At 39.2% G+C, this 27,415-nt stretch overlaps 1 long non-coding RNA gene and 1 pseudogene across 2 annotated transcripts; one reads left to right on the top strand and one right to left on the bottom strand.

The window, feature by feature from the left end:
- The first annotated feature begins 459 nt into the window (after positions 1–459).
- LOC116267951 (uncharacterized) lies at positions 460–23,632 on the top strand. Of its 2 annotated transcripts, XR_007572186.1 has the most exons (6): positions 460–718; positions 1,257–1,356; positions 1,433–1,530; positions 21,089–21,125; positions 21,567–21,716; positions 22,231–23,632. It is a non-coding gene; the product is annotated as an uncharacterized LOC116267951 (long non-coding RNA). The 2 variants fall into 2 exon arrangements; XR_007572185.1 differs by having other exon boundaries at positions 460–1,356.
- A 2,595-nt stretch (positions 23,633–26,227) lies between these two features.
- On the bottom strand, positions 26,228–27,190 carry LOC116267952 (V-type proton ATPase subunit D-like; annotated as a pseudogene).
- Positions 27,191–27,415: the final 225 nt, after the last annotated feature.

The following is a 27,415-nucleotide window of genomic DNA, read 5'->3' as shown; positions in this document are numbered from 1 at the left end:
TGACCATTTCGTTACCAAATTGTTAGTCCTTCTGTGAAATAGATGAAACCCCTCAAACCTACTTCAACCATGCTGAGCATGATGAATTATCCATCTTTTCCTTTTGTCTTTGGTGGGACAAGTGATTAAGCTGACTCTAGGTGATATTTTTCAAAAGTTCTATCGAAGTTGCATAGTGGTATATGTCCACCTAATCTTGTTTTTGTGAGTTGTATAAATTTCATCTGTTTGATCTTTATCCTTTGTTTCATTCTAGCTGCTGTTAAAATCTTTTATGTAGTTATAGCTCTTTAATAAAAGGATCAGTTGAGGCATTCAGCCCTTTGGTTTGTGCCCCCTCCCTCTTTCCCCACCTTACTAATTTCTCGCTCCACCCATGTTCGTATCCATGCATTTTTATGTCATCAATCTAGGGCTTGAATTTTTTTATTCCTCTAGCTTGGGTGGTCCCTTTATTTTAATTTACATGTGACTGGACATGATCCTGAATTGTCTTTTGGTTGTCTTTTATTTCCAAGAGGCCTCTACATGGTGGAGGCTTGATTTCTCATTTTGGATTTGAGACTGACTACATAAATTTTATATGAGGTAAATGGTTCCAGCTTGGCGTGTTTAGACAATGCAGCTACATCTCAAAAGCCATATGCTGTTTTGGAAGTTCTTCGTGATTATGTGAGGGCTACAGCTCAAATGGTCACCACAATATTCATTACTTAAGGTATCCCAACATAACGCCCCATACCTACCCTTACTCTCTCTATCTCTCTCTCTCTCCCTCCCTTGTCTTGATTGCTTGCTCACTCACATGCATGTTCACAGTTGGACACCCACAATGATGCACTCTTCCTGTTTGCAAAGGAAGCAAGAAAAAGAAAATTCCTTGTTCTAAAATTCTATGTTTCTGTATATCAAGGAAGGAAAAAAATAAGGGTAGTTCATTGGGTGCATGGTAAATCATTTGATTTAATCTTTTTTCAATAGTTTTATTATTTGGCGTATTAAAAAATAAGGGTAGTTCATTGGGTGCATGGTAAATCATTTGATTTAATCTTTTTTCAATAGTTTTATTATTTGGCGTATTGTGCGGTAAGTATTTGAAAAGGCTCTCATTTTTCATTGTTTCTAGCAGCAGCAGTCCGACCCATATAAGTGCTTAATGTCCTATACACTCATCAATGTTAATAATTTTCTATAATTAATATGTTACAAGTGAAATCATTGGCTAATACTATTGAGCCTATCTTGTCTATGTCAAGTGTAGTGGGCTATGTCAAGAATATAATCAGGGTCTCTATCAGATCTCAACAACCTGGAATAGCGGCCACATCCCTAACTATGCCTTTTATAATCAGGCTGGTAAAACATATATAAGCATATTGTGTCATTATTTAGTGAAGCTTTGCATATATTGACAGACAACCATTGATTGCAGCATGAACATAAACCATGAGAAGAGAATTCGTTTTGTTGATACTCTAGCCATCTAGAATCTGCAATACAACATCAGATTGGGCAGACCTACATGCAAGGGTGCGGTTAGTAGATCCCTCTTTATTTTGACCTTTTATGGACTTCACAAAATTTTTACAAAATTTAACATCTGGTTAGACTAAGTCTATGGAAAGTTTCTAATTACTTTGAAAATAGCATTCAAAGTTTGTAAAATTTACTACTCGTGGATTTTGAACTTTATATTAGGCATAGCTCTTCTTTTATGGTTGAAACACTATTGAACCTTTTGTTGACGTAGGAGGGGGTCGATCACAGTGTTTTTCCTAAATAAGACTGTTTGTACTCTTTCAGTGGCTGTGTTGTTTGGTTGGACGTCTTTGTTCAGGTTTGTTTTGAAAGAAATATGTTGTTGTTGAAGTTTGTTTAAGGGTTTAATGACTTAATCTTGCTTTCTAAGTGTTGCTGCATGTTATCATGGGATAGTGAAGGTCATTTATGTATCAATCATAGTTGTGTTGTTGAGACACAATAGTCACAACAACATCGTTCTGCTTAAGGCACTTCTTGTTGTACAGTAGGCTGATACTTTTGCACTCTTGTAAAGCATGATTGGCTTTACTGGTGAATGATTGTTTCCACTAGCAATCTTTGATGCTGAGATAACCTTTTGAACTGCTGGTATGGTAGTTATATGACAGACATAAGTCACAGACTATGACATTGTGGAGATTGTACTATCTTACATTGGAAATGCTGCAGAATAGTCTACCATTGGAAAGCTGTATGCTTATGGTTTGTGGCTTGTTATTGTTGAAGCTGCTTGGTTTGTTAATGCACTCTATTTATGTCAGTTCTTGTAAGTCTTAACTTTTTATTATTAAGCTAAGTTAAGAATGTTGTGTGTTGCTTGTTGAGACATACAATTATGGTCTAGAACTGACATGAAGGCTGTCTTAAAGGGGCTTCTTGGATATTGACAATATGTTGACAGTTCTAAGGGAGAACCTGGGCAAGATGATGTAGTTTTTGTAACTTCCTTCGGGGAATGGGATAAAAATAACTCTAAGGTGAAGTTGGTTGCTTCGAGCTATGAACCAAATATAGCTAAGTATAGTTAAATTTAAAAGTGCTGAAGGCATTTTAGAGTATCTAAGATTAATGTATGCTCAGTCAAATTGGACAAGACGATACCAACTAGCTCAAGATTTGAGAGGTTTAAGTTAAGGAAATTAATCTATCCACTCCTTTGAGATGCACAAGATGTAAGGACTAACGAGTATCCTGAGTGTAAAAAGATGGAAATAGAAGCAAGGGAACAAGAATATGTCATAGAATTTTTGATGGCCTTCGGATCTGAATTCGTTGCCAAAAGCTTGTGTTCTTTAGTTCAAATTGTTTCCAAACTTATGGCAGAATACGTTAAAAATAAGTCATTGGGAGGAAATTGTGTAGAAGACTCTGCGCTTGCGCTGTCTAAATCATTTGGTAGAAGATGAGGTAGTGGGAAATAAGGGTGGGCGTCGGGCCGGGCCGCGCCCCGGTATGGGCTGAGAAAATCCCGACCCGGGCCGGCTCGTCTCCCTCCCCCTTTCCTGCTTCCCCCTTCCTGTCCCCCTTCCCGTCTCTCCTTCCCCCTTCCCGTCTCCCTCCCCCTTCTCGTCTCTCCTTCCCCTTCCCAGTTCCCCTTCCCGGCGACCCGCACATCAACCCAGCTCCAACATGCTTCACCCTCTGGTTTGGCCATCCGCGGATCATCAAAGCTCGTCAATTGCACCTACTTGCTGATCTTTGTTCTACTTCAATAGCATCGCCACCTGCTCGAGCTCTTACTAGCAGCACAAGTCGTCAGATGTCTTCATCGCCACCAATTTCATTCGGATGATCGACTCCCCTTCCTATCGACATCGATTTTAGGTCATTCCTTCAATCGCTGCCATTTGAAACATCACCACCCTCCTCCGGCTTTAATTGGAACCCAGATTATCACTGTCCCCATTTTCGAAGGCCCCAACCCACCTGCACCTCGATCGTCTCTCTCTTTCTCGTTTTCTGATTCACCAAAACCTTAACTGGGCAGCCCATCTTCCCCCCATTCCATTGCCTCCGCTCAGCCTGCACTCCATCTTTGTTCTTCACACGACGCCCTTGTTGTAACCGACTTCACACGAAGTATCCGACTTCATCTCCGGAGTCAGGCGACCACGGTGTGAAGGATTTGCACAACAACGTCGACAAGGCGCAGAAGGAAGAGGGTTTAGGGCTTTGGGAGGGGGAAACGCCTTACGGTCTCTGCAGGAAGGAGAACGACGAGCGAGGAGGGAGGTCGGCGGGCAGGAGGAGGTCGGTCTGCGGCTGGAGGAGGGCGGTCGGCGGGCCGGGCCTAATTTTTGGTGGCGAGGCCCGGTACCCAGCCTGGCCCGGCCCGATACCCACCCCTAGTGGGAAGTCATTTGAAATGAGAAGGGATGAACGATATTCAGTGCAACTATTGTAATTAAAGAACTGTGACACATGAAATTCAATTGCTTAGTGCTAAAGAAAAATAAAAGGAATGTATGTTGCTAGCTCTTGTGGGGATGAAAATGAGATGGAAGACACCTAACATGAGTGCAAGTAAAAGAAATCTCCTCAACTGGAGACAATCAGTTTTGTGGTAACATCCTTTAAAGCATTCAAAAGCTTTTTGGTCATAGTACTTTGGTAGCTTCCATTCTCCTGGTGCCTCTTTTCATATGACTGCAAACTATGTCACATAGGTAGGTACATGTACGGGTGCCAGTGCGGGTATGGATACGAACCATTTTCCAAAAACTTGGGTGTGGGGGTACAACCACACACACACAGGACAAGAGGGGCGAATGGGCAAGGGACGAGAGCGGCGAGGACAGGGGGAGGCGAGAGGGCGAAGACATCGTGCGAGAGAGGGAAAAAATGGTTTTTTAAAAACATGCGATGGACCATTTTGGACTCGGTCAACTTTGATCGAGTTCGAAAATGGTCGGATTCGACCGCGGGTATGTTGATCATACTCGACATGGTCAACGCCGCACCCGTATCGGTGTCATACCGGTAGGGTGCTGGTACTTTGGAGCAGTACCCGTGTTACATAGACTGCAAATAAGACTATCTTAACTAATTGCTATTCTTGTATTGGATTTTTTAAAACGGCAAATTGTTCTTCTATGTACATAACTAAATATGGTTAGATTACTTCCAACTCTTGTCTTGGTGGTAGGTGACGTATTGATTATGTTTACCATGTTCCCTCTCTTGTCATAAATCTAGTTTTCATTGGTCAAATTACATATAAAATTATATACACATTTTCTCCTGCAGATTGTATTGTACATGATCAGCTGTCAGGGAGGTAGATTAGAATTGGCCTTGGGAAATATCATTTATGCTCCCTTGACTGTTTAGACATGATTTTTTTGACAAGGAAACTTGTGGAACATATATGTCTGTAAAGGATGAATCAATGGTGTGGTAACAAAGATTGAGACATGTTTTTGCATCTATGGAGAAGCGGATTTTGGAACTAATTGATGGGTTGAAAAGTCTTATTGATCAAATATTCTGAAAATCTCTAATTACTTCGTAAGAAACATTCAAAATTTCCAAGGCATACGGCTCTTATCAGTTTTACGATTTGATGATTTTTTGGCTTTTCTTTTTACAATTGCAAATGGTTTCAAACTGTTCGAAATTTTGAAAACGTTTTAGAAAGTTAGCACTTTCTGTAAATTTTGGTGAATTGGTGAATTGTAAATTCCTAATTACTTGAAAAGTAGCACTCTGATTTACATAATTTACTATCTTAGAAGTTTTAAAACTTCATATTAGACCTAGTTTTTCTTTTAAACCATTTTGTAATTTTGCAAAGTTGGAAACATTGTTTCAAACTCATAAAGTTTTGAAGGATTGGAACATTTTGATGTTGTTTCGACTTTTATAATAAAACACGTTTTTGTAGGCTTTTGTGAAATTCATGTGCTATTTGAAATTTTGCAAAAGTTAATAAAAGCTTTTCTGGTTTAACAAAATTGCTGCAGCACTTTTTCATATGTTTCTAAAGATTGCGGCTCTTTACGTTTTCTACAAAAAATGTTAGATTTCACGTATTTACTAATTTAAAAAAATTTTAAACATTTATAAACTGTTTGAAAGTTTTACCAGCTTTGTAATCTTTTACAAACTTTCTGAAATTTTTTAACTTTTCAAATATGTGACAACAAATGCTTTCGCTGCTAACGAAACACAATTTTGAAATTTGGTTGCACAAACATTCAAAAATTTCATAACTCGTAGAAGTTCTACAACATGATGAAACTTTTGCCTTTTTTTTTGCAATTGATAATGGTTTCGAACTGTTTGGAAATATTACGAATGTTTTATTCCGGTTTCTAAAACTCTGCCCTTTTTTATAGATTTTGGTGAGGTATATGCTTAGTTTGAAATTTCGCTATTCATGAAATCTTTTCTATTTTTACGCAATTCTTGCACTTTTTCAGGCGTTTTGCAAAGACTATTACTCTAAAAAATTATAACTCTTCACGTTTCCTACAAAATGTCAAAATTTTCATACATTAATTAATTCTGAAGTTTATAAATGCTTATAAACCTTTCAAAAGTCTTTACACTTTACCAAATTTAACATCTGATTTCAATTCTGAAAAGTCCTAAATAGTTTATAAGCATAGTCTTGAGTTTTTGGGGAATTTTTAATTACTTTGAAAGTAATCCATATTTCTAATTACTTTGAAAGTGGCACGAGTAATTTACAAAATTTACTAATCTTACAAGTTTTAAAACCTTATATTAAGCTTAGCTTTCCTTTTACAATTGCAAACACCTTTAAATCTTTTTAAAAAATTTCAAACATTATTTTGAAACTTTTAAAATTTTTGAATGATTAAAAAGTTTAAAATCTAGCACTTTTCTTTTTGGTTTTTTTTGGGTAAAAGTGCTACATAAAATTTTGTGATACTTAATGACATTTTTTTCTAATTTTACAAAATTGCTGCACTTTTTCACATCTTTTGAAAAAACTATATTGTTTTCTAAAGATAATGACTCTTTACCTTTTCTACAAAAATGTTAAATATTTCTCGTACTTACTAATTTGAAATTTTTAGACACTTATAAATTGTTTTGAAAGTTTTACTAGCTTTGTGATCTTTTTCATTCTTCCCAAATATGTGATGTGAATGATATGTAATCGTCTCATTTTGAGCGCAAAACATACGATGAACCCCGTACAACAAAAAGGAAAGCAGTCTTGTGAGACCTGAGAATTGCTCTAGGATCTTGATGAAGCAACATGCGCACCATCAAGCTAAAAATGTCAATTAGATGCAATTGAAATAAATGGCTGACTGGTTGACACGATCAATGCGCGGCCAACTAGATGCATTGGTATAATGGTCAGTTTTAGGAGGTTACTCGTTAGACAAAAAGAAACTCAATGAAAAGCTTGCAATACTAGACAAGTGCGCTTAAGGGATGTGTTGTGAATGATATGTGATCATCTCATTTTGAGCGCAAATCATATGATGAACCCCGTACAACAAAAGGGGAAGCAGTCCTATGAGACCTGGGAACTGCTCTAGATCTTGATGAAGCAACATGTGCACGATCAGGTTAAAAGTGTGAGTTAGATGCAATTGAAATAAATGGCTGACTGGTTGACACTTCCAATGCATTGCCAACTAGATGCATTGGTATAACGGTCAGTTTTAGGAGGTTACTCGTTAGACAAAAAGAAAGTCAATGAAAAGCATGCAATACTAGACTAGTACGCTCAAGGGATGTGATGTAAATGATATGTGATCGTTTCTTTTTGAGCGAAAAAGATACGATGAACCCCGTACAACAAAAGGGAAAGCAGTTCTGTGAGACCTTGGAATTCCTCTAGGATCTTGATGAAGCAACATGCGCACCATTAAGTTAAAAATGTCAGTTAGATGCAATAGAAATAAATTGCTGACTGGTTGGCACGATCAATGCACGGCCAACTAGATGCATTGGTATAAGTGGTAACTGCTCTAGGATCTTGATGAAGCAACATGGGCACCATCAAGTTAAAAATGTCAATTAGATGCAATTGAAATAAATTGCTGACTGGTTGAAACGACCAATGCACGGCCAACTAGATTGATTGGTATAATGGTCAATTTTATGAGGTTACTCGTTAGACATAAGGAAAGTCAATGAAAAGCATGCAATACTGGACAAGTGCGCTAAAGCGATGTGATGTGATCGTCTCATTTTGAGCGCAAAAGATACGATTTACCCCCTTACAACAAAAGGGAAAGCAGTCCTGTGAGACGTGGAAACTGCTCTAGGATCTTGATGAAGCAACATGCGCACCATCAAGTTAAAAATGTTGGTTAGATGCAATTGAAATAAATGGCTTACTGGTTGACACGACTAATGCATGGCCAACTAGATGCATTGGTATAATGGTCAGTTTTAGGAGCTTATGCGTATTGCACAAGGAAAGTCAATCAAAAGCATGGAATACTTGACAAGTGCACTCAAGGGATCTTATGTAAATGATACGCGATCGTGTCATTTTGAGCGAAAAAGATACGATCAACCCTCTTACAACAAAAGGGAAAGCAGTCCTGTGTGACATGAGGCTGCTCTAGGATCTTGATGAAGCAACATGCGCCCCATCAAGTTAAAAATGTCAGTTAGATGCAACTGAAATAAATCGCTGACTGGTTGACACGACCAATGCATGACCAACTAGATGCTTTGGTATGATGGTCAGTTTTAGGAGGTTACACGTTAGACAAAAGGAAGTCAATGAAAAGCATGCAATCGCTCAAGGGTTGTGATGTGAATGATATGTGATCATTTTATTTTGAGCGCAAAAGATATGATGAACGTCATACAACAAAAGGGAAGAGAGCTGAGAACTGGTCTAGGATCTCGATGAAGCAGCATGGGCACCATCAAGTTAAAAATGTCAATTAGGTGCAATTGAAATAAAAGGCTGACTGATTGACACGACCAATGCACGACCAACTAGATGCATTGGTAATATGGTCAGTTTTACGAGGTTACTCGTTGGACATAAGGAAAGTCAATGAAAAGCATGCAATACTAGACAAGTGCGCTAAAGGGATGTGATGTGAATGATATGTGATCGTCTCATTTTGAGCGCAAAAGATACGATGAACCCCCTTACAACAAAAGGGAAAGCAGTCGTGTGAGACGTGGAAACTGCTTTAGGATCTTGATGAAGCAACATGCGCACCATCAAGTTAAAAATGTTGGTTAGATGCAATTGAAATAAATGGCTGACTCGTTGACACGACTAATGCATGGCCAACTAGATGCATTGGTATAATGGTCAGTTTTAAGAGGTTACTTGTTAGACAAAAGGAAAGTCAATGAAAAGCATGCAATACTTGACAAGGGCACTCAAGGGATGTTATGTAAATGATATGTGATCGTGTCATTTTGAGCGAAAAAAGATACGATGAACCCCCTTACAACAAAAGGGAAAGCAGTTCTGTGAGACATGAGGACTGCTCTAGGATCTTGATGAAGCAACATGTGCACCATCAAGTTAAAAATGTCAGTTAAATGCTATTGAAATAAATGGCTGACTGGTTGAGATGACCAATGCATGGCCAACTAGATGCATTGGTATAATGGTCAGTTTTAGGAGGTTACTTGTTAGACAAAAGGAAAGTCAATGAAAAGCATGCAATACTTGACAAGGACCCTCAAGGGATGTTATGTAAATGATATGTGGTTGTGTCATTTTGAGCGAAAAAAGATACGATGAACCCCCTTACAACAAAAGGGAAAGCAGTCCTGTGATACATGAGGACTGATATGGGATCTTGATGAAGCAACATGCGTACCATCATGTTAAAAATGTGAGTTAGATGCAACTGAAATAAATGGCTGACTGGTTAAGACCACCAATGCATGGCCAACTAGATGCATTGATATAATGGTCAGTTTTACGAGGTTACTCGTTAGACATCCAACTAGATGCATTGATATAATGGTCAGTTTTACGAGGTTACTCGTTAGACATAAGGAAAGTCAATGGAAAGCATGCAATAGTAGACAAGTGCACTAAAGGGATGTGATGTGAATGATATGTGATCGTTTCATTTTGAGCGCAAAAGATACGATGAACCCCCTTACAACAAAAGGTAAAGCAGTCCTATGAGACGTGGAAACTGCTCTAGGATCTTGATGAAGCAACATGCGCACCATCAAGTTAAAAATGTTGGTTAAATGCAATTGAAATAAATGGCTGACTGGTTGACACGACTAATGCATGCCAACTAGATGCATTGGTATAATGGTCAGTTTCAGGAGCTTATGCGTATGACACAAGGAAAGTCAACGAAAAGCATGCAATACCTGATAAGTGCGCTCAAGAAATGTTATGTAAATGATATGTGATCGTGTCATTTTGAGCGAAAAAGATACGATGAAACCCCCTTACAACAAAAGGGAAAGCAGTCCTGTGAGACATGAGGACTGCTCTAGGATCTTGATGAAGCAACATGCGCACCATCAAGTTAAAAATGTCAGTTAGATGCAATTAAAATAAAAAAATAAATGGTTGACTGGTTGACACGACCAATGCATGACCAACTAGATGCATTGGTATAATGGTCAGTTTTAGGAGGTTACTCGTTAGACAAAAGGAAGTCAATGAAAAGCATGCAATACTATACAAGTGCGCTCAAGGGATGTGATGTGAATGATATGTGATCGTTTCATTTTGAGCGCAAAAGTTACAATGAACCCCATACAACAAAAGGGAAAGCAGTCCTGTGAGACCTGGTAACTGCTCTAGGATCTTGATGAAGCAATATGGGCACCATCAAGTTAAAAATGTCAATTAGATGCAATTGAAATAAATGGCTGACTGGTTGAAACGACCAATGCACGGCCAACTAGATTGATTGGTATAATGGTCAATTTTACGAGGTTACTCGTTAGACATAAGGAAACTCAATGAAAAGCATGCAATACTAGACAAGTGCATTAAAGGGATGTGATGTGAATGATATGTGCTCGTCTCATTTTGAGCGCAAAAGATACGATGAACCCCTTACAACAAAAGGGAAAGCAGTCCTGTGAGACGTGGTAACTGTTCTAGGATCTAGGATCTTGGTGTTATAGTGCTGTTACCATGTTCCCTCTCTTGTCGTAAATCTAGTTTTCATTGGTCAAATTACATATAAAATTATATACACATTTTCTCCTGCAGATTGTATTGTACATGATCAGCTGTCATCGTATGTCGTATGTTTTGAAAGTTTTACTAGCTTTGTGATCTTTTTCATTCTTCCCAAATATGTGATGTGAATGATATGTAATCGTCTCATTTTGAGCGCAAAACATACGATGAACCCCGTACAACAAAAAGGAAAGCAGTCTTGTGAGACCTGAGAATTGCTCTAGGATCTTGATGAAGCAACATGCGCACCATCAAGCTAAAAATGTCAATTAGATGCAATTGAAATAAATGGCTGACTGGTTGACACGATCAATGCGCGGCCAACTAGATGCATTGGTATAATGGTCAGTTTTAGGAGGTTACTCGTTAGACAAAAAGAAACTCAATGAAAAGCTTGCAATACTAGACAAGTGCGCTTAAGGGATGTGTTGTGAATGATATGTGATCATCTCATTTTGAGCGCAAATCATATGATGAACCCCGTACAACAAAAGGGGAAGCAGTCCTATGAGACCTGGGAACTGCTCTAGATCTTGATGAAGCAACATGTGCACGATCAGGTTAAAAGTGTGAGTTAGATGCAATTGAAATAAATGGCTGACTGGTTGACACTTCCAATGCATTGCCAACTAGATGCATTGGTATAACGGTCAGTTTTAGGAGGTTACTCGTTAGACAAAAAGAAAGTCAATGAAAAGCATGCAATACTAGACTAGTACGCTCAAGGGATGTGATGTAAATGATATGTGATCGTTTCTTTTGAGCGAAAAAGATACGATGAACCCCGTACAACAAAAGGGAAAGCAGTTCTGTGAGACCTTGGAATTCCTCTAGGATCTTGATGAAGCAACATGCGCACCATTAAGTTAAAAATGTCAGTTAGATGCAATAGAAATAAATTGCTGACTGGTTGGCACGATCAATGCACGGCCAACTAGATGCATTGGTATAAGTGGTAACTGCTCTAGGATCTTGATGAAGCAACATGGGCACCATCAAGTTAAAAATGTCAATTAGATGCAATTGAAATAAATTGCTGACTGGTTGAAACGACCAATGCACGGCCAACTAGATTGATTGGTATAATGGTCAATTTTATGAGGTTACTCGTTAGACATAAGGAAAGTCAATGAAAAGCATGCAATACTGGACAAGTGCGCTAAAGCGATGTGATGTGATCGTCTCATTTTGAGCGCAAAAGATACGATTTACCCCCTTACAACAAAAGGGAAAGCAGTCCTGTGAGACGTGGAAACTGCTCTAGGATCTTGATGAAGCAACATGCGCACCATCAAGTTAAAAATGTTGGTTAGATGCAATTGAAATAAATGGCTTACTGGTTGACACGACTAATGCATGGCCAACTAGATGCATTGGTATAATGGTCAGTTTTAGGAGCTTATGCGTATTGCACAAGGAAAGTCAATCAAAAGCATGGAATACTTGACAAGTGCACTCAAGGGATCTTATGTAAATGATACGCGATCGTGTCATTTTGAGCGAAAAAGATACGATCAACCCTCTTACAACAAAAGGGAAAGCAGTCCTGTGTGACATGAGGCTGCTCTAGGATCTTGATGAAGCAACATGCGCCCCATCAAGTTAAAAATGTCAGTTAGATGCAACTGAAATAAATCGCTGACTGGTTGACACGACCAATGCATGACCAACTAGATGCTTTGGTATGATGGTCAGTTTTAGGAGGTTACACGTTAGACAAAAGGAAGTCAATGAAAAGCATGCAATCGCTCAAGGGTTGTGATGTGAATGATATGTGATCATTTTATTTTGAGCGCAAAAGATATGATGAACGTCATACAACAAAAGGGAAGAGAGCTGAGAACTGGTCTAGGATCTCGATGAAGCAGCATGGGCACCATCAAGTTAAAAATGTCAATTAGGTGCAATTGAAATAAAAGGCTGACTGATTGACACGACCAATGCACGACCAACTAGATGCATTGGTAATATGGTCAGTTTTACGAGGTTACTCGTTGGACATAAGGAAAGTCAATGAAAAGCATGCAATACTAGACAAGTGCGCTAAAGGGATGTGATGTGAATGATATGTGATCGTCTCATTTTGAGCGCAAAAGATACGATGAACCCCCTTACAACAAAAGGGAAAGCAGTCGTGTGAGACGTGGAAACTGCTTTAGGATCTTGATGAAGCAACATGCGCACCATCAAGTTAAAAATGTTGGTTAGATGCAATTGAAATAAATGGCTGACTCGTTGACACGACTAATGCATGGCCAACTAGATGCATTGGTATAATGGTCAGTTTTAAGAGGTTACTTGTTAGACAAAAGGAAAGTCAATGAAAAGCATGCAATACTTGACAAGGGCACTCAAGGGATGTTATGTAAATGATATGTGATCGTGTCATTTTGAGCGAAAAAAGATACGATGAACCCCCTTACAACAAAAGGGAAAGCAGTTCTGTGAGACATGAGGACTGCTCTAGGATCTTGATGAAGCAACATGTGCACCATCAAGTTAAAAATGTCAGTTAAATGCTATTGAAATAAATGGCTGACTGGTTGAGATGACCAATGCATGGCCAACTAGATGCATTGGTATAATGGTCAGTTTTAGGAGGTTACTTGTTAGACAAAAGGAAAGTCAATGAAAAGCATGCAATACTTGACAAGGACCCTCAAGGGATGTTATGTAAATGATATGTGGTTGTGTCATTTTGAGCGAAAAAAGATACGATGAACCCCCTTACAACAAAAGGGAAAGCAGTCCTGTGATACATGAGGACTGATATGGGATCTTGATGAAGCAACATGCGTACCATCATGTTAAAAATGTGAGTTAGATGCAACTGAAATAAATGGCTGACTGGTTAAGACCACCAATGCATGGCCAACTAGATGCATTGATATAATGGTCAGTTTTACGAGGTTACTCGTTAGACATCCAACTAGATGCATTGATATAATGGTCAGTTTTACGAGGTTACTCGTTAGACATAAGGAAAGTCAATGGAAAGCATGCAATAGTAGACAAGTGCACTAAAGGGATGTGATGTGAATGATATGTGATCGTTTCATTTTGAGCGCAAAAGATACGATGAACCCCCTTACAACAAAAGGTAAAGCAGTCCTATGAGACGTGGAAACTGCTCTAGGATCTTGATGAAGCAACATGCGCACCATCAAGTTAAAAATGTTGGTTAAATGCAATTGAAATAAATGGCTGACTGGTTGACACGACTAATGCATGCCAACTAGATGCATTGGTATAATGGTCAGTTTCAGGAGCTTATGCGTATGACACAAGGAAAGTCAACGAAAAGCATGCAATACCTGATAAGTGCGCTCAAGAGATGTTATGTAAATGATATGTGATCGTGTCATTTTGAGCGAAAAAGATACGATGAAACCCCCTTACAACAAAAGGGAAAGCAGTCCTGTGAGACATGAGGACTGCTCTAGGATCTTGATGAAGCAACATGCGCACCATCAAGTTAAAAATGTCAGTTAGATGCAATTAAAATAAAAAATAAATGGTTGACTGGTTGACACGACCAATGCATGACCAACTAGATGCATTGGTATAATGGTCAGTTTTAGGAGGTTACTCGTTAGACAAAAGGAAGTCAATGAAAAGCATGCAATACTATACAAGTGCGCTCAAGGGATGTGATGTGAATGATATGTGATCGTTTCATTTTGAGCGCAAAAGTTACAATGAACCCCATACAACAAAAGGGAAAGCAGTCCTGTGAGACCTGGTAACTGCTCTAGGATCTTGATGAAGCAATATGGGCACCATCAAGTTAAAAATGTCAATTAGATGCAATTGAAATAAATGGCTGACTGGTTGAAACGACCAATGCACGGCCAACTTTTACGAGGTTACTCGTTAGACATAAGGAAACTCAATGAAAAGCATGCAATACTAGACAAGTGCATTAAAGGGATGTGATGTGAATGATATGTGCTCGTCTCATTTTGAGCGCAAAAGATACGATGAACCCCTTACAACAAAAGGGAAAGCAGTCCTGTGAGACGTGGTAACTGTTCTAGGATCTAGGATCTTGGTGTTATAGTGCTGTTACCATGTTCCCTCTCTTGTCGTAAATCTAGTTTTCATTGGTCAAATTACATATAAAATTATATACACATTTTCTCCTGCAGATTGTATTGTACATGATCAGCTGTCAGGGAGGAAGATTAGAATTGGCCTTGGGAAATATCATTTATGCTCCCTTGACTAGACATGAGCTTTTTGACGAAGGAAACTTGTGGAACATATATGTCTGTAAAGGATGAATCAATGGTGTGGTACAAATATTCTGAAAATCTCTAATTACTTTGTAAGAAACATTCAAAATTTCCAAGGCATACGGCTCTTATCAGTTTTACGATTTGATGATTTTTTTGGCTTTCTTTTTACAATTGCAAATGGTTTCAAACTGTTCTCTCGTACTTACTAATTTGAAATTTTTAGACACTTATAAATTGTTTTGAAAGTTTTACTAGCTTTGTGATCTTTTTCATTCTTCCCAAATATGTGATGTGAATGATATGTGATCGTCTCATTTTGAGTGCAAAACATACGATGAACCCGGTACAACAAAAAGGAAAGCAGTCTTGTGAGACCTGGGAATTGCTCTAGGATCTTGTTGCGCACCATCAAGCTAAAAATGTCAATTAGATGCAATTGAAATAAATGGCTGACTGGTTGACACGATCAATGCGTGGCCAACTAGATGCATTGGCGATGTGATGTGATCGTCTCATTTTGAGCGCAAAAGATACGATTAACCCCCTTGTTGGAAAGCAGTCCTGTGAGACGTGGAAACTGCTCTAGGATTTTGATGAAGCAACATGCGCACCATCAAGTTAAAAATATTGGTTAGATGCAATTGAAATAAATGGCTTACTGGTTGACACGACTAATGCATGGCCAACTAGATGCATTGGTATAATGGTCATTTTTAGGAGCTTATGCGTATTGCACAAGGAAAGTCAATCAAAAGCATGGAATACTTGACAAGTGCACTCAAGGGACCTTATGTAAATGATACGCGATCGTGTCATTTTGAGCGAAAAAGATACGATCAACCCTCTTACAACAAAAGGCATGAGGACTGCTCTAGGATCTTGATGAAGCAACATGTGCACCATCAAATTAAAAATGTCAGTTAGATGCAACTCTGAAATAAATGAAATAAATCGCTGACTGGTTGACACGACCAATGCATGACCAACTAGATGCTTTGGTATGATGGTCAGTTTTAGGAGGTTACACGTTAGACAAAAGGAAGTCAATGAAAAGCATGCACGCTCAAGGGTTGTGATGTGAATGATATGTGATCATTTCATTTTGAGCGCAAAAGATATGATGAACCTCATACAACAAAAGGGAAGAGACCTGAGAACTGGTCTAGGATCTCGATGAAGCAACATGGGCACCATCAAGTTAAAAATGTCAATTAGGTGCAATTGAAATAAAAGGCTGACTGGTTGACACGACCAATGCACGACCAACTAGATGCATTGGTAATATGGTCAGTTTTACGAGGTTACTCGTTGGACATAAGGAAAGTCAATGAAAAGCAAGCAATACTAGACAAGTGCGCTAAAGGGATGTGATGTGAATGATATGTGATCGTCTTATTTTGAGCGCAAAAGATACGATGAACCCCCTTACAACAAAAGGGAAAGCAGTCGTGTGAGACGTGGAAACTGCTTTAGGATCTTGATAAAGCAACATGTGCACCATCAAGTTAAAAATGTTGGTTAGATGCAATTGAAATAAATGGCTGACTCGTTGATACGACTAATGCATGGCCAACTAGATGCATTGGTATAATGGTCAGTTTTAAGAGGTTACTTGTTAGACAAAAGGAAAGTCAATGAAAAGCATGCAATACTTGACAAGGACACTCAAGGGATGTTATGTAAATGATATGTGATCGTGTCATTTTGAGCGAAAAAAGATACGATGAACCCCCTTACAACAAAAGGGAAAGCAGTTCTGTGAGACATGAGGACTGCTCTAGGATCTTGATGAAGCAACATGTGCACCATCAAGTTAAAAATGTCAGTTAGATGTTATTGAAATAAATGGCTGACTGGTTGAGATGACCAATGCATGGCCAACTAGATGCATTGGTATAATGGTCAGTTTTAGGAGGTTACTTGTTAGACAAAAGGAAAGTCGATGAAAAGCATGCAATACTTGACAAGGACCCTCAAGGGATGTTATGTAAATGATATGTAGTCGTGTCATTTTGAGCGAAAAAAGATACAATGAACCCCCTTACAACAAAAGGGAAAGCAGTCCTGTGATACATGAGGACTGATATGGGATCTTGATGAAGCAACATGCATACCATCATGTTAAAAATGTGAGTTAGATGCAATTGAAATAAATGGCTGACTGGTTAAGACGACCAATGCATGACCAACTAGATGCATTGATATAATGGTCAGTTTTACGAGGTTACTCGTTAGACATAAGGAAAGTCAATGGAAAGCATGCAATAGTAGACAAGTGCACTAAAGGGATGTGATGTGAATGATATGTGATCGTCTCATTTTGAGCGCAAAAGATACGATGAACCCCCTTACAACAAAAGGGAAAGCAGTCCTATGAGACGTGGAAACTGCTCTAGGATCTTGATGAAGCAACATGCGCACCATCAAGTTAAAAATGTTGGTTAAATGCAATTGAAATAAATGGCTGACTGGTTGACACGACTAATGCATGCCAACTAGATGCATTGGTATAATGGTCAGTTTCAGGAGCTTATGCGTATGACACAAGGAAAGTCAACGAAAAGCATGCAATACCTGACAAGTGCGCTCAAGAGATGTTATGTAAATGATATGTGATCGTGTCATTTTGAGCGAAAAAGATACGATGAAACCCCCTTACAACAAAAGGGAAAGCAGTCCTGGGAGACATGAGGACTGCTATAGGATCTTGATGAAACAACATGCGCACCATCAAGTTAAAAATGTCAGTTAGATGCAATTAAAATAAAAAAATAAATGGTTGACTGGTTGACACGACCAATGCATGACCAACTAGATGCATTGGTATAATGGTCAGTTTTAGGAGGTTACTCGTTAGACAAAAGGAAGTCAATGAAAAGCATGCAATACTATACAAGTTCGCTCAAGGGATGTGATGTGAATGATATGTGATCGTTTCATTTTGAGCGCAAAAGATACAATGAACCCCATACAACAAAAGGGAAAGCAGTCCTGTGATACCTGGTAACTGCTCTAGGATCTTGATGAAGCAACATGGGCACCATCAAGTTAAAAATGTCAATTAGATGCAATTGAAATAAATGGCTGACTGGTTGAAACGACCAATGCACGGCCAACTAGATTGATTGGTATAATGGTCAATTTTACGAGGTTACTCGTTAGACATAAGGAAACTCAATGAAAAGCATGCAATACTAGACAAGTGCATTAAAGGGATGTGATGTGAATGATATGTGATCGTCTCATTTTGAGTGCAAAAGATACGATGAACCCCCTTACAACAAAAGGGAAAGCAGTCCTGTGAGACGTGGAAACTGTTCTAGGATCTTGATGAAGCAACATGCGCACCATCAAGTTAAAAATGTTGGTTAGATGCAATTGAAATAAATGGCTGACTGGTTGACACGACTAATGCATGACCAACTAGATGCATTGGTATAATGGTCAGTTTCAGGAGCTTATGCGTATGGCACAAGGAAAGTCAATGAAAAACATGCAATACATGACCAGTGCGCTCAAGGGATGTTATGTAAATGATCTGTGATCGTGTCATTTTGAGGGAAAAAGATACGATGAACCTACAACAAAAGGGAAAGCAGTCCTGTGAGACATGAGGACTGCTCTAGGATCTTGATGAAGCAACATGCACACCATCAAGTTAAAAATGTCAGTTAGATGCAACTGAAATAAATGGTTGACTGGTTGACACGACCAATGCATGACCAACTAGATGCATTGGTATAATGGTCAGTTTTACGAGGTTTACTCGTTAGACAAAAGGAAGTCAATGAAAAGCATGCAATACTATACAAGTTCGCTCAAGGGATGTGATGTGAATGATATGTGATCGTTTCATTTTGAGCGCAAAAGATACAATGAACCCCATACAACAAAAGGGAAAGCAGTCCTGTGAGACCTAGGAATTCCTCTAGGATATTGATGAAGCAACAAAAATGTCAGTTAGATGCAATTGAAATAAATGGCTGACTAGTTGACACGACCAATGCATGGCCAACTAGATGCATTGGTATGATGGTCAGTTTTAGGTGGTTACTCGTTTGACGAGAGGAAAATACATAAAAAGCATGCAATACTAGACAAGTGCGCTCAAGGCATGTGATGTGAATTATATGTGATCGTCTCATTTTGAGCGCATAAGATACGATGAACCCCATACAACAAAAGAGAAAGTAGTCTTGTGAGACGTGTGGGTGACTTTAGGATGTTGATGAAGCGACTTGCACTGTCACGGCCCGACTACTCCGGACTGCGCGGCGCGTCAAGCTCTCGCCAGTAAGCCGCAAGCCTTCGTTTCGTTCAAGTGGGCGCTGATCACTTGAACGCTTTCTCGAAAACAAAGACAGAATACACAAAGAGAGTGTGGGCAAGGAAAAATGCAACTGTTGGACACCCTTGCTCACTTAGTTGACATCCAAGGTTGCCGCCATCATTCCTGGTTCCAGACAGTGAATTCAGTGAATAATCGTGCAGGGTAAAGTTTTTCTCTCTCCCATGTTATTCAATGAATAATCGTGGATCATTCCTGGTTTCACTTAAATCTTTTAGGTGATATTCAAGTTCAGACTTGTGTGTGGATCCAACACTTAAGTGCCTCTGTATCCATTTTAAGAATTTTCTTTGCTCCCTTATTGTTGCTCGCTAGCTAGTAATCGCTAGTGATGAAGCCCATCAGTGTTGTGAAATGTGATGAGGCGAAGCAAAGCGATGAGCTTGTCGAGGTGGAATGAAGCGGAAGCTTGAAGACAAATTCATAAATTTATCACAATAACATAAAATGTGTTCTATTTCATTTTTCAAATCGTTATTACTATAATTAATCAATCAAACAATTGCAATTAAGCTAGCACATGCAATTATGAATTCGTGATATAAAGCTAAAGTATGCATATTTATCATGATTCATAGTTGAACCATATGTTTATTGAGCTAACAAGTGCTGATCTAAAGAGATAAAAGAGAAAGAGAGGTTGCGCGAGTTGGTGTCTTGACAATGCAAAAAAAGACCGTGCAGGTTGATTAAAAATAGTAGCGATTTTTAAATTATTAGTTCCATCTATTAGGCTTGACTCTCTTCCCTTCTGCGTACTTTAATCAATCCTGAAATCCTCCCTTCGCCTCGATTCGTCCATGTAAATTAAGGGTGCTTGAGTTACTTCGTCAAGGGGAAGGCAATAGAACCATCCATATAGATATATAATACATTATAACAAGGAAATATCTTAAATCTTCAAAAGTGCAAAAAAGAAAGAAAAGGCAATGGTGAAAAATACTCACTTCATGTTTCAACTGCATCATGACATTTTACATGGCAAACCCTTCATGATTAGTTCATTTTTCTGCATTTTTTGTTCCCTTGCAGATCAAGTTTAATGTCCTTTTTCTTTTTGCTTTTGTCTCAATCAAGAGCCGGTTTGAGATTATTTTTATCTGTCTGACACATAAGTGTCTAATTCAAAATATATGATTGTTTACAAACACGTCTAGATTGAGGAAGATTCCTATCAAACTATTATGAGATCACACTTATAAGATCAGATTGCACCTACCAAATTTATTTCAGTTGGGCAGCAGCTCTGTTGAAAATTTACGAAAACTAATAATAAATTATTGGGATAGGTTTGAGTGGGATCAGTGATCAGAGAGGTTGCGCGAGTTGGTGTCTTGACAATGCAAAAAAAGACCGTGCAGGTTGATTAAAGATAGTAGCCAGTAATTATATTGAGTAAGATTTTTAAATTATTAGTTCCATCTATTAGGCTTGGCTCTCTTCCCTTCTGCGTACTTTAATCAATCCTGAAATCCTCCCTTCGCCTCGATTCGTCCATGTAAATTAAGGGTGCTTGAGCTACTCCGTCAAGGGGAAGGCAGGCAAAGACATTTTGGATACTAAAATGTAAAATCTTCTTCATGTATTGTAAGTGTCATTTGATAAAAGTAGCTAGTTGCACATATGGATGAGATGCCTTTCTTCCCGTTTTTGGTGTTCTATTTTCCTCTTGACGGCTCTATAGATGGTTGTTTTTAATATTCGTTAATCTCATTTTTCTGTGCAGGAAGCACGTGCTTTTCTTCCCCTTTTTGGTGTTCTATTTTCCTCTTGACGGCTCTATAGATGGTTGTTTTTAATATTCGTTAATCTCATTTTCCTGTGCAGGAAGCGCGTGCTTTATTGGGATGGCTGAGTACCAGAGGTAACTATGCTGCTCCTCTCCAGGTGTTCCGTGGGATTGATATACAGAGTTTGATACCCAAGATGACTAAATCTATAGCTGATAAGGTCCAGCGTCAAAAAGCTCGATTTAAAAGCCAGAAGGTGCAAAAAAAATACAATGTCTATGCATTCTGTGAGTCTCTTGCTTGAAGCTATTTTACTTAAAGCAAGATCACTGGAACAGCTTGGTTAAGAAAAGGTACAGTATCTAGTTATGTAATCACCTTTCTGTTTGAAAATGGAGTTCTTAGTCTTCTAGCAGACATGTCTGGATTTGTTTGACTGTCTTACTTTGTTTGTATGTCTTAATCATTTAGCATGCTGCGCATGATTAGTAACACTATGTTTAATGGTATTTACGATGTGTAGATATACTAATCAATTTTCTTTTACCATATCGTATTTGCAACCCGACATGCAGTCAAGTTTTCTGAAAGCAGACAGAACTTGATCAAGAACTTTGAACATTCTCTTTCCTTGGTGGATTGGAACTATTATCCAATTACACAGTTTATACAGCAGTAACAGCACTATAACACCAAGGGAATAATGTTGGGACTGTCATTGACAGGTAGACTTCAACTTCAACTGCTAAGGAGGCTTTTTTTCTTTTTTGTGGCTTGCTTCTCTTTCCATATCTTTTCCTCTTTATTGCATTTTTTATACTGACGCTTCAAATAAATGCTTTTTCTCCTTCTTTTCATGTAATTTTTTACGGTCTGGACAGTTTCAACTTTCTGAAATGCTTAAGTTCGTCGACATGAATTCTGTGTTTGTTCACTTATTCAGAATATTCGATCTTGCTTTTTTTTTATGACATTTAACTACTTCTGTTGTAAAAGAGCGTTACTATTGGAGTTAAAAGAACAAAATTGATTATATATTTCCTAACTTCAAAATTTCATGTGGTAATAAATATGTTGACAATTCCTATGAATGCTTGTGAGCATGTTTTTGTTCTCTCTCAGTTTTTGTTTTCTATAAACTTCACATGTTTGCTTTTTCTTTTTCTTTTGGGTGAGTTGATTTCAGAATTCAATGAATGTGAACCATAGAAGACTCACCTTCTGTTTGTGATTTGACAGAGGCTGCCAAGGTGTGCAATGCTATCCTGGACAGTAATTTGTGTGCTTGATTTCTTGTTAAATCTCACAGAACCAAGAAGATTCCTCAACTTTGACAGGCCGTTGTTATTATGTCACAGACGTCACAGAATATGAAAAAACAGACTGTGATACTGAAACTTGTGATTCTCAATGACATGCGTGATCTCCATATGCTGATGAAGCACAAGTTGTGATTCTTTAGCCCTTTGAAAGGCAAAAGAATGATGGTTTTACAGCTTTTTGGGCAAGAGGATGATAGTGGTTACATGGTGGTTCTGTTGGTTTCGCTTTTCTTTTCCATTATTGTTTTTAATGTTGTAGAATCATCCTATTAAGTGTTTGGTGTGTGGTCACACCATGATGAAGACTATTCTAGGAGGCGAATTATTAAAAAATTACTTGCAAGCAGCGGGAAACTTGTAAAAGCACGTAGGCAGTAGTCAGGACAACAAATGCCTGTGGGGACAAATTACTGCCAAAAAGAAATTAAAATGTGTTCATTTTGTTTTAAGAAGGATTTCAAGTTCTTTTACCTTCATACCTGTGTCACGTATATGGGTTCTCGGCAACAGACTTGTGTCCAGGAGCAAGAATTTAGGAAAAAGCTGCCATGATTTTGCCACGGGAAGGGCTGCCCTGTTGTGAAAGAAGCCATCTTTCACCAAGAAGGAAAAACTCCAGTCGAAGCGAGTTTGTCAATAAGCTTTGAACCCTGTTATCTCATGCTTCTCAAACGAGCTTTGTGTAAGTAGTCTTTCATGGTCTCAAAAGGTTCTAAAAAGGAATGTTATATCTTGTATGTAGGGGAGCAATTTCGGTCGATATGGGAATTATTTGTCTCGTCTGAGTCTTCCCTGTTCTTGCTTTGCAAATACCACTTAAAATGAGCTGGAATTTATCAAAGTAATATGCCTTCTGAGTTCTGCTAGAATCATGGGCATGCAATTTAGCAGAGCTTTTGAGTTACAAAGGGACCACAGGATCAAGAATCATGATCAAATGTGGAGCATTGGAGGCATGATCTCAGATGCTCTCCAACGCCATCCTCAATTCTGGATTTTGTTCAATAACTCAACGACGAGAACTACTGAGAACCATATAGTAGTAGCAGCAGCAGCAGTTGATGTTGACGATGATGATTATTTTATTATTATTGTCTGCAGTTTATTCAATCGTTCTTGCAGCCTAATTGACTGGCTCTTGTACGCTATAGACTATGAATTTCAGTTTCGCTTCATTAGCTGAACTATAGTTCCCCATTTGCCAGTAAATTACTCTTTACCTATCTTTTCTGATGGTTCTTGAAATACATACTTGCACAGGCTTAAATTTAAACAGGCACAGGTTGCAAAACAGACATCTTCTTTGACGTAGGAGAGAACGTGGGATTTCTTTGCATTAGAATCTCCCCACCAAGCTAAAGGGCAGCCTTCTAGATTTAGTTAGAAACCTTGTGCGAAAGGGTGTGTAGCACTGCATGACTAACTTTCGCCGGTTCAGTCCCTTTGCTGCTCTCGACCTCCTCTACTCGCAGATCACAAACATGTAAGTCAACGGCCTCAGCTGCTTGGTTCCAATGGTTCTTACGTGCATCACTGTGCAGATTGCTTTATCTTGCAATAATGTGATACATAAACGCTTGAATCTTCCAGCGAAACTGATGAACAAAATACAACCTAGTCGTTGTTCCCTATAACTGAGGCAGGCTCTTATCTAGACACTCAAGAAATTACCTTTCAGCATTAGCTTTCTCTCGAAATTCAAAACTTATTGCACTACCCTTGAACAATCTCAAACACCACAATTAACAGGTATTTTCTGGAAAAGACCATTAACAGGTGTCTTCATGAAGCTGAAGAAAGTGCTCAGGTTAAATGTTACCTGTAGAAGGTTAAACACTAGGGTTGTCTGGGTGCAAGTAACCAGGGCATTCTCATTCAGTTACAGCTCTGCAATTTAATTCATCTAAATCAGCAGATATTCAGAAAAGGTACATAGGTTGAAGAAGCTGATACCTCGACCTTGACAGAAATAGCATAGGTGCTATGCCCCCAGCTTGTATCTGAGGTACCAGTAATCTTCAACACTTAAATATCTCATAACATCCTTACAAACATTTGGAAAGGCTGCTACATATTGGTAACTTGATGTCTTTCAGACAAGTTGGAATGCGGCTTCAACTTGTGACTTCCCTCAATTTCCTCTCTCTGAAACCTTGTTGGTTTTCTTTTCTAACAGATCACGAGTGACATCAGACATCCCGTAAAATTGTTAATTGTTATTTAAACAAAAGATGGATGATGTGCTCCAATTGAAGGTTAAGATTTGGGTGTACGTGGGATTTTGGCTTAGCAGCACTAGCACTGAAGGAGGCATGCGTGTCATCAAATCAATGTCGCAGCAAGAATCCAGACCAAGGCTTTGTTTGTAACTAAGATGTTAGTTGATTCAACTGGGCAAGTTTTCAAGGGGATTATTTGGAAGGATGGTACCAAGCTGTTACGGCCAGGAACTCATTGAGGAGCTGCCAGAGGATTGAGCTCAATCAGCAGCAGGATCTCTGTTACATCTCGCAGAAAGTATTGGAAAGGACGGATAACTGGGAGACAGGACACGGCTTCTTGCTAGATTTTCTGAAGTCAGGGATCATCTAGATATCATCTGGGTGAAAACTAAGTTCATTCCATCTGGATGTCTGTCAGTCAATGCTATAGACCCAATAACACATCTGGGTAGAAGACTAGCTTCCTTCCCTGTGGATGCGAGTCCTTCAATGCTATAGACCTAATGAGATGTGCATGTGGTATCCTTAGTAGTTACAAGTGCTAAGATAGCCTTGGTGAAGGCCAAAACAGAAAATGAAAAAAAAAAAAGGAAGAAGGAGAAAAAAATAAAAATAAAATGAAGCAAAATAATAAAGAAAAGTGAAACTGGAAGAAGAACAGTGGGGGAAAAGGAACTCTAAGATATCTTTTTCACTTGAGTGCCCAAGTGACCCAGCCTAGTCGAGAAGGTGGCAGTGTAGGGCATAGCCACTCGTAGGCGCATTTTTACAACTAAGGTGGCACCAGAAAAGACAGCAACCAACATGGTAAGCATGTTTAGATGACATACATACACTCAAAGCTAAGGTGCAGAGTTAAAGCCAAGCAAGTACACACATCACATACAACAGAAACCTGACCCAAATTCAAGCCAACCTGCTATTTTTAGCAGGAAAATTTTGTTCAAAGACCATTGCTAAATAATACCTGAATTTGTTTGCAACAGTTCATTTGCTGTGCCTTCATAGTAGAAGGCACAAGTTTCTCATGTGACGCTTCCTCTCTTCCCCAATTTCAAAATATGCAATCATTGTAAAGACAGCAAGGCATATGAATGACCAAAGAATTAAAAATTCGTGACCAAGATCAATTGACATTCGAGCAGCCCACAAAAATTTTATCAATTGCTTATATATTAGCTTTGCATTCGCTTGTCAAACAAATTGCACCTATTGTCGCGATTCATTCACTAGATGCCTTTGCCCATCACTTCAGAAATAGCTGGATTAGAAAATTTTTTAATATTAAACACCTTCAGAACAAGTGCCATGAAGGAACTGCAGCTACACAAGGAGTCGACAATAATGAACCGTGATTGGAAGTAGAATTACCAAGTCTTTGTTGCTAGATTTGATACAGAGTTGTAGGTACTACATTATATTTAAATCAGATTTCAGACCGATCTATATAGATTAATGACAAATTTGTAGAGCAATGCTTTAGGCTATAAAATAATCCAAAGCACAGCAAGGAGAACAGCTGGACTGAGAAAAGTAAACATCGAAAAGCAAAACGAAGAATGAACAAGTTCACCTGAAAAGGGAAAACGGGGAAATTGGCCAAGAAAATTAGGAAGAAAGATTTTGCATCGGGCAAGATATCATCTTCAAACTATAGCTTATTCCATAAGATACGCTCTAATACAACACATCGAAATCTCTCATATGCTACATTATGCTAACTCAAAGTTTAATTTATTTTCATCACGTGCTGGAAGAACCAAAATGAACACCCTTCAAGTAGAAAAAGGAAGGCCTCGTTTCCAGCCCAGGAAAGCTACTGATTCCAACATTACTCGAAAACAATATCCTGGAAAGAAATATAGCACAGGATCAAACAGAACCTCTTAGAAGATAATGTCTTCATCCTTCTCCACTGCCAGCAGATGGTGCGCGGCATTGATTGAGATCCCCTTCTTGAGAGAAATCTTCTCCGCCTCCTGCTCCTCCGCGCACTGCTTGGCCTCTAGCATTTGCCGCTCGATTTCCCTCTTCTTGTACCCCTGAATCTTCTTAAGCCGAAAGAAATCCTCCCCCTCTAGCTCATCGAGCTCACCCTTGATGTAATTGATTGTGTTCCCGAGCCTCGGCTTCACCACGTTCTCGGGAGCGTTGACCCTCCGATTCGTCGTTTTTATCGCCTCATCGAGCGTCAGGAACGACGTCTGCAGAGAAGCGAGCTCGATACGACCTCGATGGCCTTGATGTAGGCTGCGCGGCAGAGCTGGATCTGCTGCCCGCTCTCGCTAGCCCGGTCAGATCATTCTTGGTCTCACCGTCGCTGAAATACTCGAACCGCGGGAGCTTGACGCCGGCGACGTTCTCCTGACGGGAACGAACTTCAGCGTCGCAGATCGGACGTTCTCGAGGACGACGTGCTTGACATTATCGCCGGCGACATACTTGGCCTCCGTGAGGTCGAAAGCGGATGTCTTCACGATGTCGCCCATCGACTCCTTGGCCGAGACGATCTTCTTCAGGATCTGCCGGACCTGAACGGTCAGGGCGTCGCTCTTCATTTTGAGTAGGGCGTGGCCCCTCATGGCACCGATTAGGCGGGCCTTCATGACCCCGAGCATTCGGAACGACGTTAAGCCTCTGACCCTGGCCGCCCATCTTCCTGGCAATACCTAAACCTAGCCTAATCGGAACGATTCCGAACAAGAAGAACACAAATCTTTACACCCAAGTAATCCCAAAATCATGATTCTTTCAATCTAATTGCATAAAAACCTGATCAGACGGAGTACCTTCTCCGTTCTCCAACCCAAAGTTTTTGATGAGACGATAGAAACACTGATTTACAATCCAACCTCAAATGCAAAATGCTAACCGATTCTG

The sequence above is a fragment of the Nymphaea colorata genome, unplaced genomic scaffold (assembly GCF_008831285.2).
Source record: "Nymphaea colorata isolate Beijing-Zhang1983 unplaced genomic scaffold, ASM883128v2 scaffold0023, whole genome shotgun sequence".
NCBI lineage: Eukaryota > Viridiplantae > Streptophyta > Magnoliopsida > Nymphaeales > Nymphaeaceae > Nymphaea > Nymphaea colorata.
This window is presented reverse-complemented; position numbering and strand designations above follow the sequence as displayed.